The sequence below is a fragment of the Diabrotica undecimpunctata genome, chromosome 4 (genome assembly GCF_040954645.1).
Source record: "Diabrotica undecimpunctata isolate CICGRU chromosome 4, icDiaUnde3, whole genome shotgun sequence".
In the NCBI taxonomy this organism is placed as follows: domain Eukaryota; kingdom Metazoa; phylum Arthropoda; class Insecta; order Coleoptera; family Chrysomelidae; genus Diabrotica; species Diabrotica undecimpunctata.
Window position 1 is genome coordinate 59,805,064 of NC_092806.1, and position 13,740 is coordinate 59,818,803.

Sequence of the window (13,740 nt, forward strand, 5' to 3'; positions counted from 1 at the left end):
GACAATAGGAAACCATCTTGAAATTTTCTAAAAACCAAAAGGTGAAGTTCGTTCTTCTTTTTTTTTCACGTAACAACTCTGGTAGTATTTCACATTTATTCTTTTTCATGATACCAACGTAAGCTAGTTTTTTTTTCTCTTTCAATAGTCTATTTGTTAGTGGCACACTGGTAAACCAATTGTCCTTAGTTATGTTGCGTTTGCTCAGAGTTAAAGGAGACCACACTGACTATGTGAAAATCGTGCGTGGAGTAAGGCAAGGCTGTATTTTGTCTCCTCTTATCTTTAATCTGTACTCTGAAAGAATATTTATCGAAGCTTTGCACGAAACTAAAAAAGGTATTCTACTAAATGGTTACCGGCTAAACAAATCAGATAGGCAGATGACACCATAGTATTTGCGGACAACTTAGAAGACCTGCAAGTTCTTATGAACAAAATCACGTATTACAGTCAACAATATGGACTCAACATAAACTTTAAGAAAACAAAGCTCATGATAATTAGCAAGAAAAGAATAACAGAAGGTCAACTCTACGTCAACCAATCTCCTGTACAAAGAGTTACGCACTACAACTACCTCGGCACCGTAATAAATGAAGAATGGACCAACAACCAGGAGATTAGAGCACGCATAGGAAAAGCTAGATCCACCTTCAATCGGATGGGGGCCTTCTTCAAGAGTCACAACCTTTCTCTTGATACAAAAGAAAGAATGCTGCGACGCTACGTCTTCTCTATCTTTCTTAATGGTGTTGAATCGTGGACCTTGAACGAAGATATGTGCAGAAAACTGGAAGCATTTGAGATGTGGCTATATCGGAGAATGCTTAAGATGCCGTGGACTGACCGAGTCACAAATGAGGAGGTCCTCAGAAGAATGAATAAGAACCGAAGAGGTACTGACCACCATCAAATCTCGAAAGTTACAGTTCTTCGGACATATTATGCGAAATAAATCCAGATATGCTCTCCTTCAAGCCATCCTGCAAGGAAAAATATTTGGAAAACAAGGTCCAGGAAGTAGAAGAACATCTTGGTTGAAGAACCTTAGAATCTGGTTCAATACAACATCTGTGCAGCTTTTTCGTGCTGCTGCAGATAAGATAAAGATTGCCATGATGATCGCCAACATTCGTAACGGATAGGCACATCAAGAAGAAGAAGAATTTTGCGTTTTGCTCCTTCTACAGGTGTCTTCTTCTTCAAGTTGCGCTCCTATCGGAGATTGGAAATCATTCTGTCAATTATAATTTTGTTGGTTACGCGCCTGAATAGTTCAATTGAACTGCATCCAAACCATTTACGGAGATTGCGTAGCCACGAGATTTTAGTCTTCCTACGCTTCTTCTGCCTTTGATTTTTCCCTGCATTATATTCCTTAGTAGTTTGTATTTTTCACCTCTCATGATGTGCCCCAAGTATTCCAATTTCCTGATTTTTATGGAATTTAAAACTTCGCATTGTTTTCCTAGTTGTTCGAGAACTTGTTCGTTTGTTTTGCGATCCATCCGTGATATTTTCAAAATACGTCGGTAACACCACATTTCGAATGCTTCTAGGTTTTTAATGTTGGATTTTTTAAGTGTCCAAGCTTCAACCCCATACAAAACGGTAGAGAAAATATAACATCGAAGCATTCTTATTCGGAGCGATATATTGATATCGCGATTACAAAAAAGTTTTCTCATTCGATTAAAAGTTGACCGTGCGGCATCCTATTTCTTTTGTCTGATCAGTATCTTCTGTCATCCATGCTCCAAGGTATTTGTACGAAGATATTTGTTCAATTTCTGTATTATCTAGTACTAGCTTAACTTTGATGTTTTGTGCTTTTGTAAATACTAACCATGAACTTGGTTTTTCTTCTTCTTCTACAGGTGTACTAACCTCAAAACTATATAATCAGAAGAATTACTTAGCTTGTATGGTTATTCGAGTTGTGTTCAAGGTTCAATGTGTACAAAGCCTTTTAATACATTTTTCTTACTAGCTAAAACCAATAGTTGCTCGTCTATCGTCAAGAATTCACTTACACTAATTTGTTTTTTGGAAATTAGCTACAAATATTTCAAAGACTTCTCTTATTGGTGCTAGTTTGCCAATTTCCTTTCCTTTATTTCTTCTGATATCATAAAATCATAAAATCTGAGGCACCTTAATAAAAATCTAAACCGTCTTTCGCTCATCGCAAGGTAGCACGTTTCAATACCACAACCTTTTGAATTGTTCCACATTTTTTCTTGAACTTCCAAATCTCCCAATTAGAACAAAATTCCAATAAATCCACGAATTTCCCTTCTTTTTCTTCTTCACGTGCCATATTAGAGTTGTCCGACCTTGGCGATCACCATTGCGAAGGCTTCTCGATCTTTTGCCACATATAAGTATTGTCCTGTATTTGATATCTTAGTCCATTCACGAATATTTTTAACAAAGAAACCTGTTTTCTTCATACAACCCTACGGCCTTCTATTTTGTCTTTAAGGATCTGTTGTAATATTCTATATCGATTTCCCCTCATTATATGTTACAGTTTTTAGCAATTTTTATCTTTGCTGACCCTCCTTACTACTTCGTCATTAGTTTTTTTGCTGTCCAAGATATCTTCAGCATCCCTCTGTGAATCCATATTTCTAATCCTCAATTTCCATCATCCGTTACTCTTACATCTTGCATCCCTATTCCTCTGGAACCTATTTTTAAGTTTTTCAATACCTATATGTATTCGTCGAAGTAGTTATAATTTTAATAACTACGTTATTTAGGAAAAGATTTAAACAGTCAATTGCTGTAATTGAATTTCGTGAATCACCTTTGGGATAAAGACAGTGCTTTATAATATTATGAGAACGGATACGTGTTTGTAAATTTCCTAGTGATTTTTTTCAGTTGGTTGTTTTATCTTATTTTTATTGCAACTGTCTTCGTCTAATAAAGTGTCCGGGTCTGACATATCTTTATTTTCTTCTGACGAAACCTCTTGTTCAGAGTCTGTTTCGGGGTCGCTTTTCTCTACAATATCCTCTTTTACTTTATCTTTATCTTGTTCATCCACGGGACTTTCTTCGCCACTCGACCAAGTCTTCATACCATCTTCGCCAATCTTCTGGATTTGTACTACTTTTGGGATCAGGGGCAGACATATTATCTGTTTATCTGATCTGTTGATCTAGGCTGTCCGAGTCGCAAGTCTTAAAGGAGAGTGGTCTACGATTGTAGACCGCGCGACTAACGCATGATTAAAGCAGGTGGGTGTTTGACATTAATGTAAGATAGGCTTAACGTAAACCTGGTAACTATGTCAAATATGTCAATGTCAAGTCAACACCACTTCCCAACGGGGACAATGGGCGACATGATCATGTTGTAATGTATGAATATTATTATTATATGTTCAGCCAATACAGTAGTTTAATTGAGACCTTATTAACATACTTTAAACATGGCGCAGTCAATTTATGGAATCTACGTGTCCAAGGATAAAGTTAAGTGCTAAGTTTATTAAAAAGAAAAATTTAAGTGTTCCCAAAATGGCAAGCATGGTCAATGGAATAGGTTATGTTAAGTTACCCCAAGATTTCGACCTCCAGGGTCAGAGTGCCGCTGCTGAATGGAAATTTTGGAAAATTTCATTCGAAGATTATTTAGTAGCAACAGGACAACACGACGCTGTAGATCAGGTGAAATTATCCATCCTGCGAAATATTATTGGCCATGAATCAGCACGGATTATGGCTACTTTTGTTATCCCTGATGAAGAACTAAATAAGTATGAATTCACAATGCAGCTGTTAGATAAGTATGTGAACCCAAGAGTTAACGAATGCTTTGAGAGGTACAACTTTATAAAACGAGTACAAGAAGATGGGGAGACATTTGAACATTTTTTGACAGAGTGCAGACATTTGGTTAGAAGTTGCAATTACAATGCCCTAGATCCCGATGAGTCATGTGAAGACAAGGCATTAAGAGACAAAATTGTTATGGGAATTAGGGATCCGACCACACGAGAAGCCCTCCTGCGAATAGACAAATTAAGTTTAAATAAAGCTATAGAATTCTGCAGAACAAGTGAGCAAAGTAATAGAAATATTAATCATACACAGAAGATAGAGAAAAAGAAATATGATATAAACAAGAAACCTTGGAATGAAGAGAAAGAAGTTAAAGAAGAAGTTTTTTATGCAGAAGGTGTGCAAAAAAGCATGGTCCGAGGGAATGCCCAGCTTATGGCAAGAAGTGTAACAAGTGTGGACTAAAAAACCATTATGCAGTTGCCTGCAAGGTCAAAAATATTAAAAGTACTGAAAAAGATGATTGTGAGTCAACCTCTTCTAATGAATTTTTTGTAAGAAATGTTAACAGCAGGAAAAAGGTATGTAATGTTGATTTGATAGACACTTGGGAAGAGTATATAGAGGTTGAAAATTATAAATTGAAAGCCAAGTTAGACACAGGGGCAGATGTAAATGTTATTCCTTTAAATGTTTATAAAAAATTTAATTGTCAATTTAAAACCAGGCCTACTGAATATAGGCATTTGATGGAAATGTGTCTCATCCTATAGGTGTAGTAAATTTAAATGTAAAATGTAAGGGTAAGAATATTTTTGAAGATTTTGTCATTGTGGATGGTGCAAGTCAGGTTCTGATATGTGGACAAACATGTTTAAATTTGGTAAAACGTATTGATTCTATAAAAATAAATAAGATAGGCCGGTCTGATTTAACAGATAAATTTATCAATGAAAATTTTGAAATTTTCACAGGGTCAGGCAAATTTCCTGGCACATATGAAATTACAACAAATGATAAATTTGAACCAGTTTGCTATCCACCTACCAAGTGTCCAATAAAAATTAGAAATTCACTTAAAACTGAGCTAGATAGATTAGTCCAAAGAAAAGCAATTGTTAAGGTAGAAAACATAGACCCCAGGGCAAGTATTAATAGAATGGTGATAGTCGAAAAGAGTAATGGTAAATTAAGAATATGTTTAGATCCCTCAGATCTGAATAAACATATAGTACGCAAACCTAGAGTTGGGGAGTCCATTGAGGAAATATGTTCAAAATTATTAAACAAAAATGTATATTCTGTTTTTGATTTATCTGAAAGTTATCACCAACTTTCAATTGAGGAAAATTCTTCATGGAAATGTTGTTTCTGTACACACTATGGAACTTACAGGTTTTTAGTTTTACCTTTTGGGTTATAAAATTCTCAAGACCTTTTTCAAGAGGCAGTTGAAAAGCATTTTGGTGATATTAAAAACATTGTAGGAGAAAATTCAATTTAGCAAAAAAGAAGTAAAGTTTATGGGACAAATTTTTTCTCATTTAGGAATGAAAGTAGATCCTGAGAGGACAGATGCTTTATGTAAATTAGAAATTCCAAATAGTAAATTAGAGTTACAAAGAATAATAGGTTCCTTTAACTATATTAGACGTTATGTTAAAAATATGGCTGAGCACATGCAAATTTTATGTGAACTTTTAAAAAACAATGTAGAATGGCAATGGTTGCCTAAACAGCAGGAATGTTTTGATAAGTTAAAGAAAATAATTTCAAATTCTCCAGCTCTGGTACCATTTGATCCAAATAAAAAGATAGTTTTGCAATGTGATGCATCCAAAAATGGAATTGGGTGTTGTATGTTTCAAAACTATGATGGTATGTTGAAATTAGTTGCATGTTCATCTAGGTCTATGAATGAACATGAAATAAATTACAGCCAGACAGAGAAAGAGTTATTAGCCATTTTTTATTGTACACAAAAATTTCATAACTTTATTTACCAGTGTGATGTTGATGTCCAAACAGATCATAAACCAATAATTTCAATTATGCAGAAACCAATATGCAAAACTGGGTCAGTAAGGTTGCAGCGTTTAAGGCTAAAATTATTAAAGTACATATTAAATATTTATTATGTTCCAGGAAAGCATATTCAATTTGCAGATATGCTTTCTAGAGCTAGTTTAAAGGCACAAACCCTTGATTTAGAGATGTTTGATATGGTTCATTCAGTCTCACTATACTTACCAATGACAGATAAAAAAATATATCAGTTCAGAGAAGAAACCTCTAAAGATAAAGTTTTGGCTACAATTGTTGATTTTTATTATAAAGGCTGGCCTAAAGAAAACAAGATTCCAGAGTATATAAAGCCATATTACAGTATTAAAAATGATATATATGTTGAAGCAGGAATTGTTTTTGTTCAAAATAAAATAATTGTACCAAAATCTCTAAAACAGGAAATGATTACTCTGTTATATAAAGGTCATATAGGAACTAGTAAAACTATTAATAAAGCAAGATCTTTATTTTTTTGGCCAAACCTTAGGGATGATATTGTCCAGTTTATAAAAAAATGTAGAATTTGTGAAAAATTCATGCCAAATAATTATAGAGAGCCAATGTTAGCACATTCAATACCAAAATTGAGGTTTAATAAAATTGCGGCTGATATTTTGGAATTTGGTGTTAAATCTTACTTAATTCTAATAGATTATTTTTCCCATTGGATAGAGATGCTATCATTAAATAATAAAACATCTGAAGCCATAATAGATGCAATGCAAGATGTTTTTTCCAGATTTGGCTATCCTCAATTTTTAATTGCAGATAATTTACCATTTATATCATTTAAGTGTAAAAAATATTACGATAATAAACAAATTACAGTCCTGACATGTTCACCTCATTACCACCAAAGTAATGGCCTTGCTGAAAAGGCTGTAGGAATTTGTAAACAAATTTAAAAAAAAAGTTTTACAGAAAACTCTGATTATCGTGAGTTAGTTTTAGAATATAATAATACTGCTATTATTTCATTAAGTGCATCTCCATCACAAATATTAAATAGTAGATCTTTGAGAACAGAAATACCAGTAAATAGTGAACAATTACAACCTAAAATTTAGATTGAGATTTATAAACTGTTATCGGACCAACAACAAAAAACAAAAGTTCAGTATGATAAACATAGTAAACGTACACCAACAACTTATAAAAGGGGGGATAATGTAGTTGTCAAGAGTAGTGTTGATAAAGTATGGTATAAAGCTGTTATTGTAGAAAAAGCTAAAGAACCCAGATCGTACTGGATAAGAAAGGAATGCAATATTAGGATAGTTAGAAGAAACACAAGACACATAAGACCATCACATACAAAATCAAATGTAGCAGACATGTATCTTGAACCTGAGTTGTATCCACACACAAACCCAAATAGTTATAAGGATAATGATAATAATGATTTAAATAATGTATGTATTCAGGATAATGATTTAACAAATTTGTTTAATGAACATAGGAATACTGATATTGTAAGTCCTCAGTATAGCTGCTCAAAAAATAATGATAGTAAGAAATGTAATGTTTCAAAATTCGGACGTACAATTAAACCTAGGGTACGCCTTAATCTTTAAGGGGAAGGTGTTTGACATTAATGTAAGATAGGCTTAACATAAACCTGGTAACTATGTCAAATATGTCAATGTCAAGTCAACACCACTTCCCAACGGGGACAATGGGCGACATGATCATGTTGTAATGTATGAATATTATTAATATATATTCAGCCAATACAGTAGTTTAATTGAGACCTTATTAACATACTTTAAACAGTGGGTAGCATGGTCTATTTTGAAAGTATGTAGTATTTTTCGAGGCAATTTCTCCTTACCATAAGCTCGAATCATTTCTATTGAATTAATCTCCTAAACCTAAGGGGAAAGTAGAATTGTCGATATCCATGAGAAGCTGCTGTTTTATCTAGAACGTGCTGTTCAAACGTATAATTGTGCCTGTTTTCTATTTTATGGCTCTTTTCTTAAACGATCTTTTGGTATCATTAAATTTTTCGAAATAAGTCAATTTGCTTTATGCCCTTTACTTATTCTGAAAGCTGTTTATTACCTAGAATTATTGCTTGTATTGTCTATAGCAGTGTTAGCCTCTTTAGAAATCGGATCGAACATTTAATTCCTATTCAAACTACATACTTAAGTACTTTATAGAATTTTATTTATGATATCTACTCTTGATAAGATATGCTTTTAAAAGTGAACTACTCTGTTAAAACAGAGTTAATACATAAAATGCATGATGCCAATTATTAAGTGGATAATAATTATATAGACAAAAAATTTGTACAAACATGTTTTGGCAAAGTCCATGTGCAGCTGCTCAGTAATTTTGAAAACAATTGACAACGGGGGTGTAACTCAGTGGTAGAGTGTCTGCTTCGCATGCTGAAAGTCCTGGGTTCAAATCCCAGCTCCTCCAAAAGTTTTTTGTTTTTTAATAAATACTTTTTTTTTAAATTTAATTACGTATAAAATATTTATTATCAATTATAAAGTCATAATTCATTTAACAATAAAATCAATTCAATCAATCAAAATTAGGTTCAACTTTTTTCAAAATTTTCTTCATTTTAGTAATCTAAATTTAATAGTACAAGATCCAACTACAGGATCACTACGTTCATAACGTAGTTCGTCAAACTTACATTTTTACATACATTTAATATTAGGAGAATACATTGATAATAGGTTGCCAGTCAAAAAGTGGCTGCAAATATTTTTAATTCAATTAATAGTACCTAATTAGTTTTTGACAAATATTATATTTCGTTTATTTATTTTTTAAATAAAATACTCTGATCATGACGTATATGCAAGTTTTTTTTATATCAAATTAAAGATAATTTTTTCTTAATATGATAATATAAGATTGACTGAGAAAAAGAGGTCGAAAATTAGATTTGCCAGCCGTTAAAAACGCGAGGCATCAAAGATAAATTTCAGTTTTTTTAATTTAAAATACTTTAAAAGTCTCTTTACAGTAATACAGAGCTTCTAAATACGTTGAATAATAATCAATGAATAATCATGCAATTATGCTACATAATTAAGCAAAGAATAGTGAAAATTTTTGGTTGAGTTATCAAAACGTGACAGATGACAATAGAATGTGCTAAAAATGTGCAGTAACTTGACTTATTCCAACTTTAGTTTTTTTTTAGTTAAATTAGTGATTAGGATTAACTTTTGTCAAATTTACTTATCTCTTGCTATTTTGACGACAAGTGTCTCCTGCATTCTGCTTATGTGGTTATTCCATTCTTTTTTTCTATTTTGTGTCCATTCGTTTATACACTGTACGTTACATTTTCTTCTAATGTCTTCACTTCTCTTTCGATCTCTCAGCGTATTTCCTGTAATTCTTCTCAGTACTCTCATCTCTGCCATCTCTGCCATCTCCAGTAGCTGGCTGTGTCTGGTCTTGTTTACGCTGAGGCATATGTCATTATTGGTCTTACATTGGCTTTACAAATTCTTGACTTCATCTCAGTTATAATATGTCTTTTCACCATATAGTGTTATTAAGGCATCCTGCCAGTTTATTTGTTTTTTGTACTTGATCTCTCACTTCTTTGTTTAGGTTTCCATATCTGGATAGTGTAATTCCTAGGTATTTTATTTCCATTACTTGTTCAATACTGATGCCATCAATTTCTATTTTACACCTGGTTGGTTCTTTGCTGACTACTATTATTTTAGTTTTCTGAGAAGAGAGTGTAATATTAAATTATTTTGCTCTAATGTTAAATCTGTGGACCAGTCTTTGCAGACTATCTTCATCTTGGGCTATCAATATTGCGTCGTCTGCGTAATAGAGAATTTTTATTTCTTTGTTTCCCATTCTGTAACCTCTTCTCTTTGTTAACGCTTTTGATGATTTCATCAATAATTAAATTGAATGCTTGTAAATTGTCCATCTATTATGACTTCCATTTTGTTGTTTTGGTAGATGTTTTTAATAATTTTAATAACGTTTAGGGGAACTTTTCTATTATAGAGAATGTGGATTACATCTTGAGTCTTACTTTTGTCAAACGCTTTCTTTGGGCCAATCAGACACAGAAATATTGGTTTATTATACTGTAGTGATTTCTCAGTACTTTGCTTTATTATAAATCTTGCATCTGTACATGATCTTTCACTACGAAAACCTTATTGTTCAGCTGCTAAACTTATCCTCTGATTTATTAGCACTTGTAAAATTACTTTCTTTACATTTTTCCTTCACTTCTGCACAAAACCATTCGCCTTGGGAACGATTTATTTTTATTTATGTTTCTTTCACCAAGAACTTCCTTGGCCAAGGCTAAGATATTAAACTTAATTTTTGCCCATATTTGTTCGACTCCATCACTTTCTGTGATATATCTAATGAATTTCTAGTTATAAAACACGACAATTAATCTTTGATTGGCATTTTTCAGATGAGTAAATGTAAAGATTTTTCTGTCGAGTAAATCTCTTCTGTTACTGCTCTAAGTATTAGAAAATACCACATATAGTCAAAGTGAAATATCAAGAGAATGTGGTGCATCTCAATTGTCATTTTGAAGATTGAGTCAAAACTTAAATAGAAGCTTCTTGCTAAGTCGGTTCAATGTGGCAGAAAGGTTCGAAAAGGGTCGCTGTTGCAAAAAAACTTTTAGTCACTCCCAGAGGACAACGAATTTTAAAAAATTGGGCTGTAAAACACTAAAGGGAAACTTATGGAGATATAAGGAATAAATTGTAAGAGGCAGGATCGATAGTCACTGTACTACGAAATTTGTACAGCCTGAGATTAAAATATTGCAAGCTTGTTAAGAAGCCAAAACACCACAAATGTCCAAAACACATTAAGTTTTGGCCAATTTGCATTAAATATTGGGCTATTGATGATTGGTAAGAAGTAAGTGAATGCAAATTATTTTCTTTCCGTACTTTGTAATTTTTATTTACATCTGCAGTATTGCTTTAATGATATAAACAACAGAAAAAAATCATAAACGCGTTTCATTAGCAGTGATGTGATGATTCTTGTAATAGTATTAGTGCAATACAACTATTGCTCAAAAAAATGTAATTGCTATTTGTAATCTAGCAATAAACGGTCAATAATAATACTTTTCTCAAATTTCTGTTTTATTATTGCCTTTTCTGCAGATACCTCGTCAGCAGTTACCGGGCGACGCTTTTAACAACTCCGACGACGGCTCTGACGTTGACGCTGATTAGTTTGATTCTCAGCGGCGTCGGTATGTGGAGAAAGCGGGGACGTCGCAACGGCAGAGCTAACATAAGGGCGACACCACTCATCATGAAAGCTTTACAATGGACGCGGCTAATTCGTCTTGGAGGTCAGTTCCAATCCTTGTCGTTATTTATACTAAATGAAACGGAAAGGACGAGTATACTCCAAGGATCTGGCAATTAAGAGCAAACAAAAATAAAACGAAGACCATCTCCAGAAAAAGAGAAGCTATACAACGTACGAATGTATTCTACAAAGTGTCATAATATAACTTCACTTGTATTTACCTATAGTTTGCTTGACTAAGATTGTCAATCAATGAAGAAATTAGTTACGATAAGATATTATATCAATCAAATAAAAATTGTAGAGTATATAATTGCTACGCTATATCAGCTTTTAGTATTAAAAAAAATAGGTACACAAAATAATCGAAATTTACTAAGAATTGGATAGAAAAGTGAGAAAAACAACTTAAAATAATCTGCTATGCAGACGACGCAATACTACTCTCTCAAACTAAAGATGATTTACAACGTATGCTGCACCAATTAAATATAACCGACAAAAAATGTAACATGTAACATTTTCCCAAAAAAGACAAAATGCATGGTTATAACAGCAAATTTACTAAAATGTAAATTGGAGCTATAAGGTCAGCTAATAGAACAAGTAACGGAGTTTAAAAATCTAGACATCAAATGATCTAGCTACGGAAAGCTCGAAACAGAAGTGCAAAATTAAGTAAATAGAGCAAACAGAGCCGTAAGTTGTCTGAATGAAACAATATGGAGAAATAAAAATATCATAAAAGAAATGAAAGGCAAAATTTACAAAATAGTCATCAGACCAATATTGACATACGCGGCAGAAACACGGTAAAACACTATAAGAGAGATGTTGAAGGACATATATTTGTCTTAAATGCAAGGTGGGGAACATCAAGGACTGGGTAGGAAACAGAAGAGTCGAATGGAATGATCATATAAGCCGAATGACAGCAAATAGAGTAAGTAAAGACGGCAAGGGACGGTCCCCCAATGGGAAGACGATCAGTAGGAAGCCCACGTTTTGACAACTTAACAAAAACAAAAATTATGTACAACGAGCTAGTGGATGTCCAAGCTGTAATAGTGATATATTTTCTAAAAGCAAAAATAAGCGAAATTTAGTAAGCGAGGAGGAAATACTGAATATCGTCGTTCAGATGTCAAAACCTTGTATCTCAAAATTAGTGTATTTTAAGAAATCACAAAAAGAACAATATTACAGACGAAAAATAAAATGTTTATTCTTCAAAGAAATAAAACAAACATGTTACATAAGCATTATGATATAAAATAAAATAAACACAACTATTTTCCATATTTCTAAAACAAAAAAAAATTAGTGCTTCAACGAGTCATAAAAACCATGATAATCTGGGTGAATAACAGTCTTAAGAGACTGCAGGTGATTAAATTTGTCTTCTGTAATGGGCAAATGGTCATTATACATTTTTCTTGCGATTCCTGCATTATTCGTATTTTTGCGAACTGGTAAAAACTGCCACTCCTCGTCAAAGTTTAGTTTGAATTGGACAGGCAAATCTCTGGAATACCTTAGAGCCCTCAGTTATTCACGCATGCATCTCCCACTTTTTTCCCTGGACGAATGGATGAATAATACTTAATTTCGGAATAGTCATTAAAAAATTGGTGATCAATGTATTTAACTTTGTATGGATTTTTGGAATTTTTACGGGCCTCTTTAATTATTTCCACAATTGGATGGTGAATAAATGCATTTTTTTTCTTTCTTTCAAAGATGGAGTGCACACTATCGCATTCCATTTGCGAGTGACCCTTAAGTAAATATTTCTGTATAATTACCGTATCATTTTCGTTGCAGAAATGCTGAAATACATTAGCCAATGTCACGTTACGATTTTGTGCAGAACATCTATCGCTATAAAAAATTTTTGGTGTGTCCTTTTCTTGGGCATCTAACTCTTTATTTAAAAAATCAATTATACAAGATGTAAAGTAGTTGGCATCTGTTTTGCCCTCTTCCTCATGCCATACATAACAAACTACCTTATTATTTGGTAAATTATAGATGGTGAAGTTATGGCATGCTAGTTTCTGTTTAAAGTATACCATGCCTGCTGGGATGATAGGGACAAGTTGGACCGCTTGTACATCCATCGTAATACGCACACTTTTCCTTACAACGCATCTTCTTTATCCTTGTTTTTTCCTTTCTAGCGCGATCGTTTTGGCTAATGTGCGATTCATAATCTTCTTGCTCTACATTGTCCAGTTTATGCGAAAATCATAAATCACACTGGCCCTTCCTTGGATGATACACATCAAAGAAAACATCATATCCGACAGCAGATTGTGGTTCATAATTTTTGTATACGTCATACACTTCCTTATATGATTGAAAAGTTGTTTCCAAATAAAGTTTACTCGTTGATGAACGGCAATAATGGGAGGGCATCTTTGGCAGTTTTCAAGGAATGCTTTAAATTTATTTCTGCGTTCTGATCTGAACTTGACTGTGATCCTTCGAAAGGTTCTTCAAATTCAATGTCGGTGTTATAGTGTCGATTTTCCGCAGCTTTACTAATATTTTCTATATTCAAAGT

General features: G+C 33.2%; 1 non-coding gene across 1 annotated transcript; it reads left to right on the top strand.

Annotated features, from left to right (window-relative positions):
- Window positions 1-8,225: 8,225 nt before the first annotated feature.
- Window positions 8,226-8,297, top strand: TRNAA-CGC (transfer RNA alanine (anticodon CGC)). Its single transcript has one exon. It is a non-coding gene; the product is annotated as a tRNA-Ala (tRNA).
- The last annotated feature ends 5,443 nt before the right edge of the window (window positions 8,298-13,740 follow it).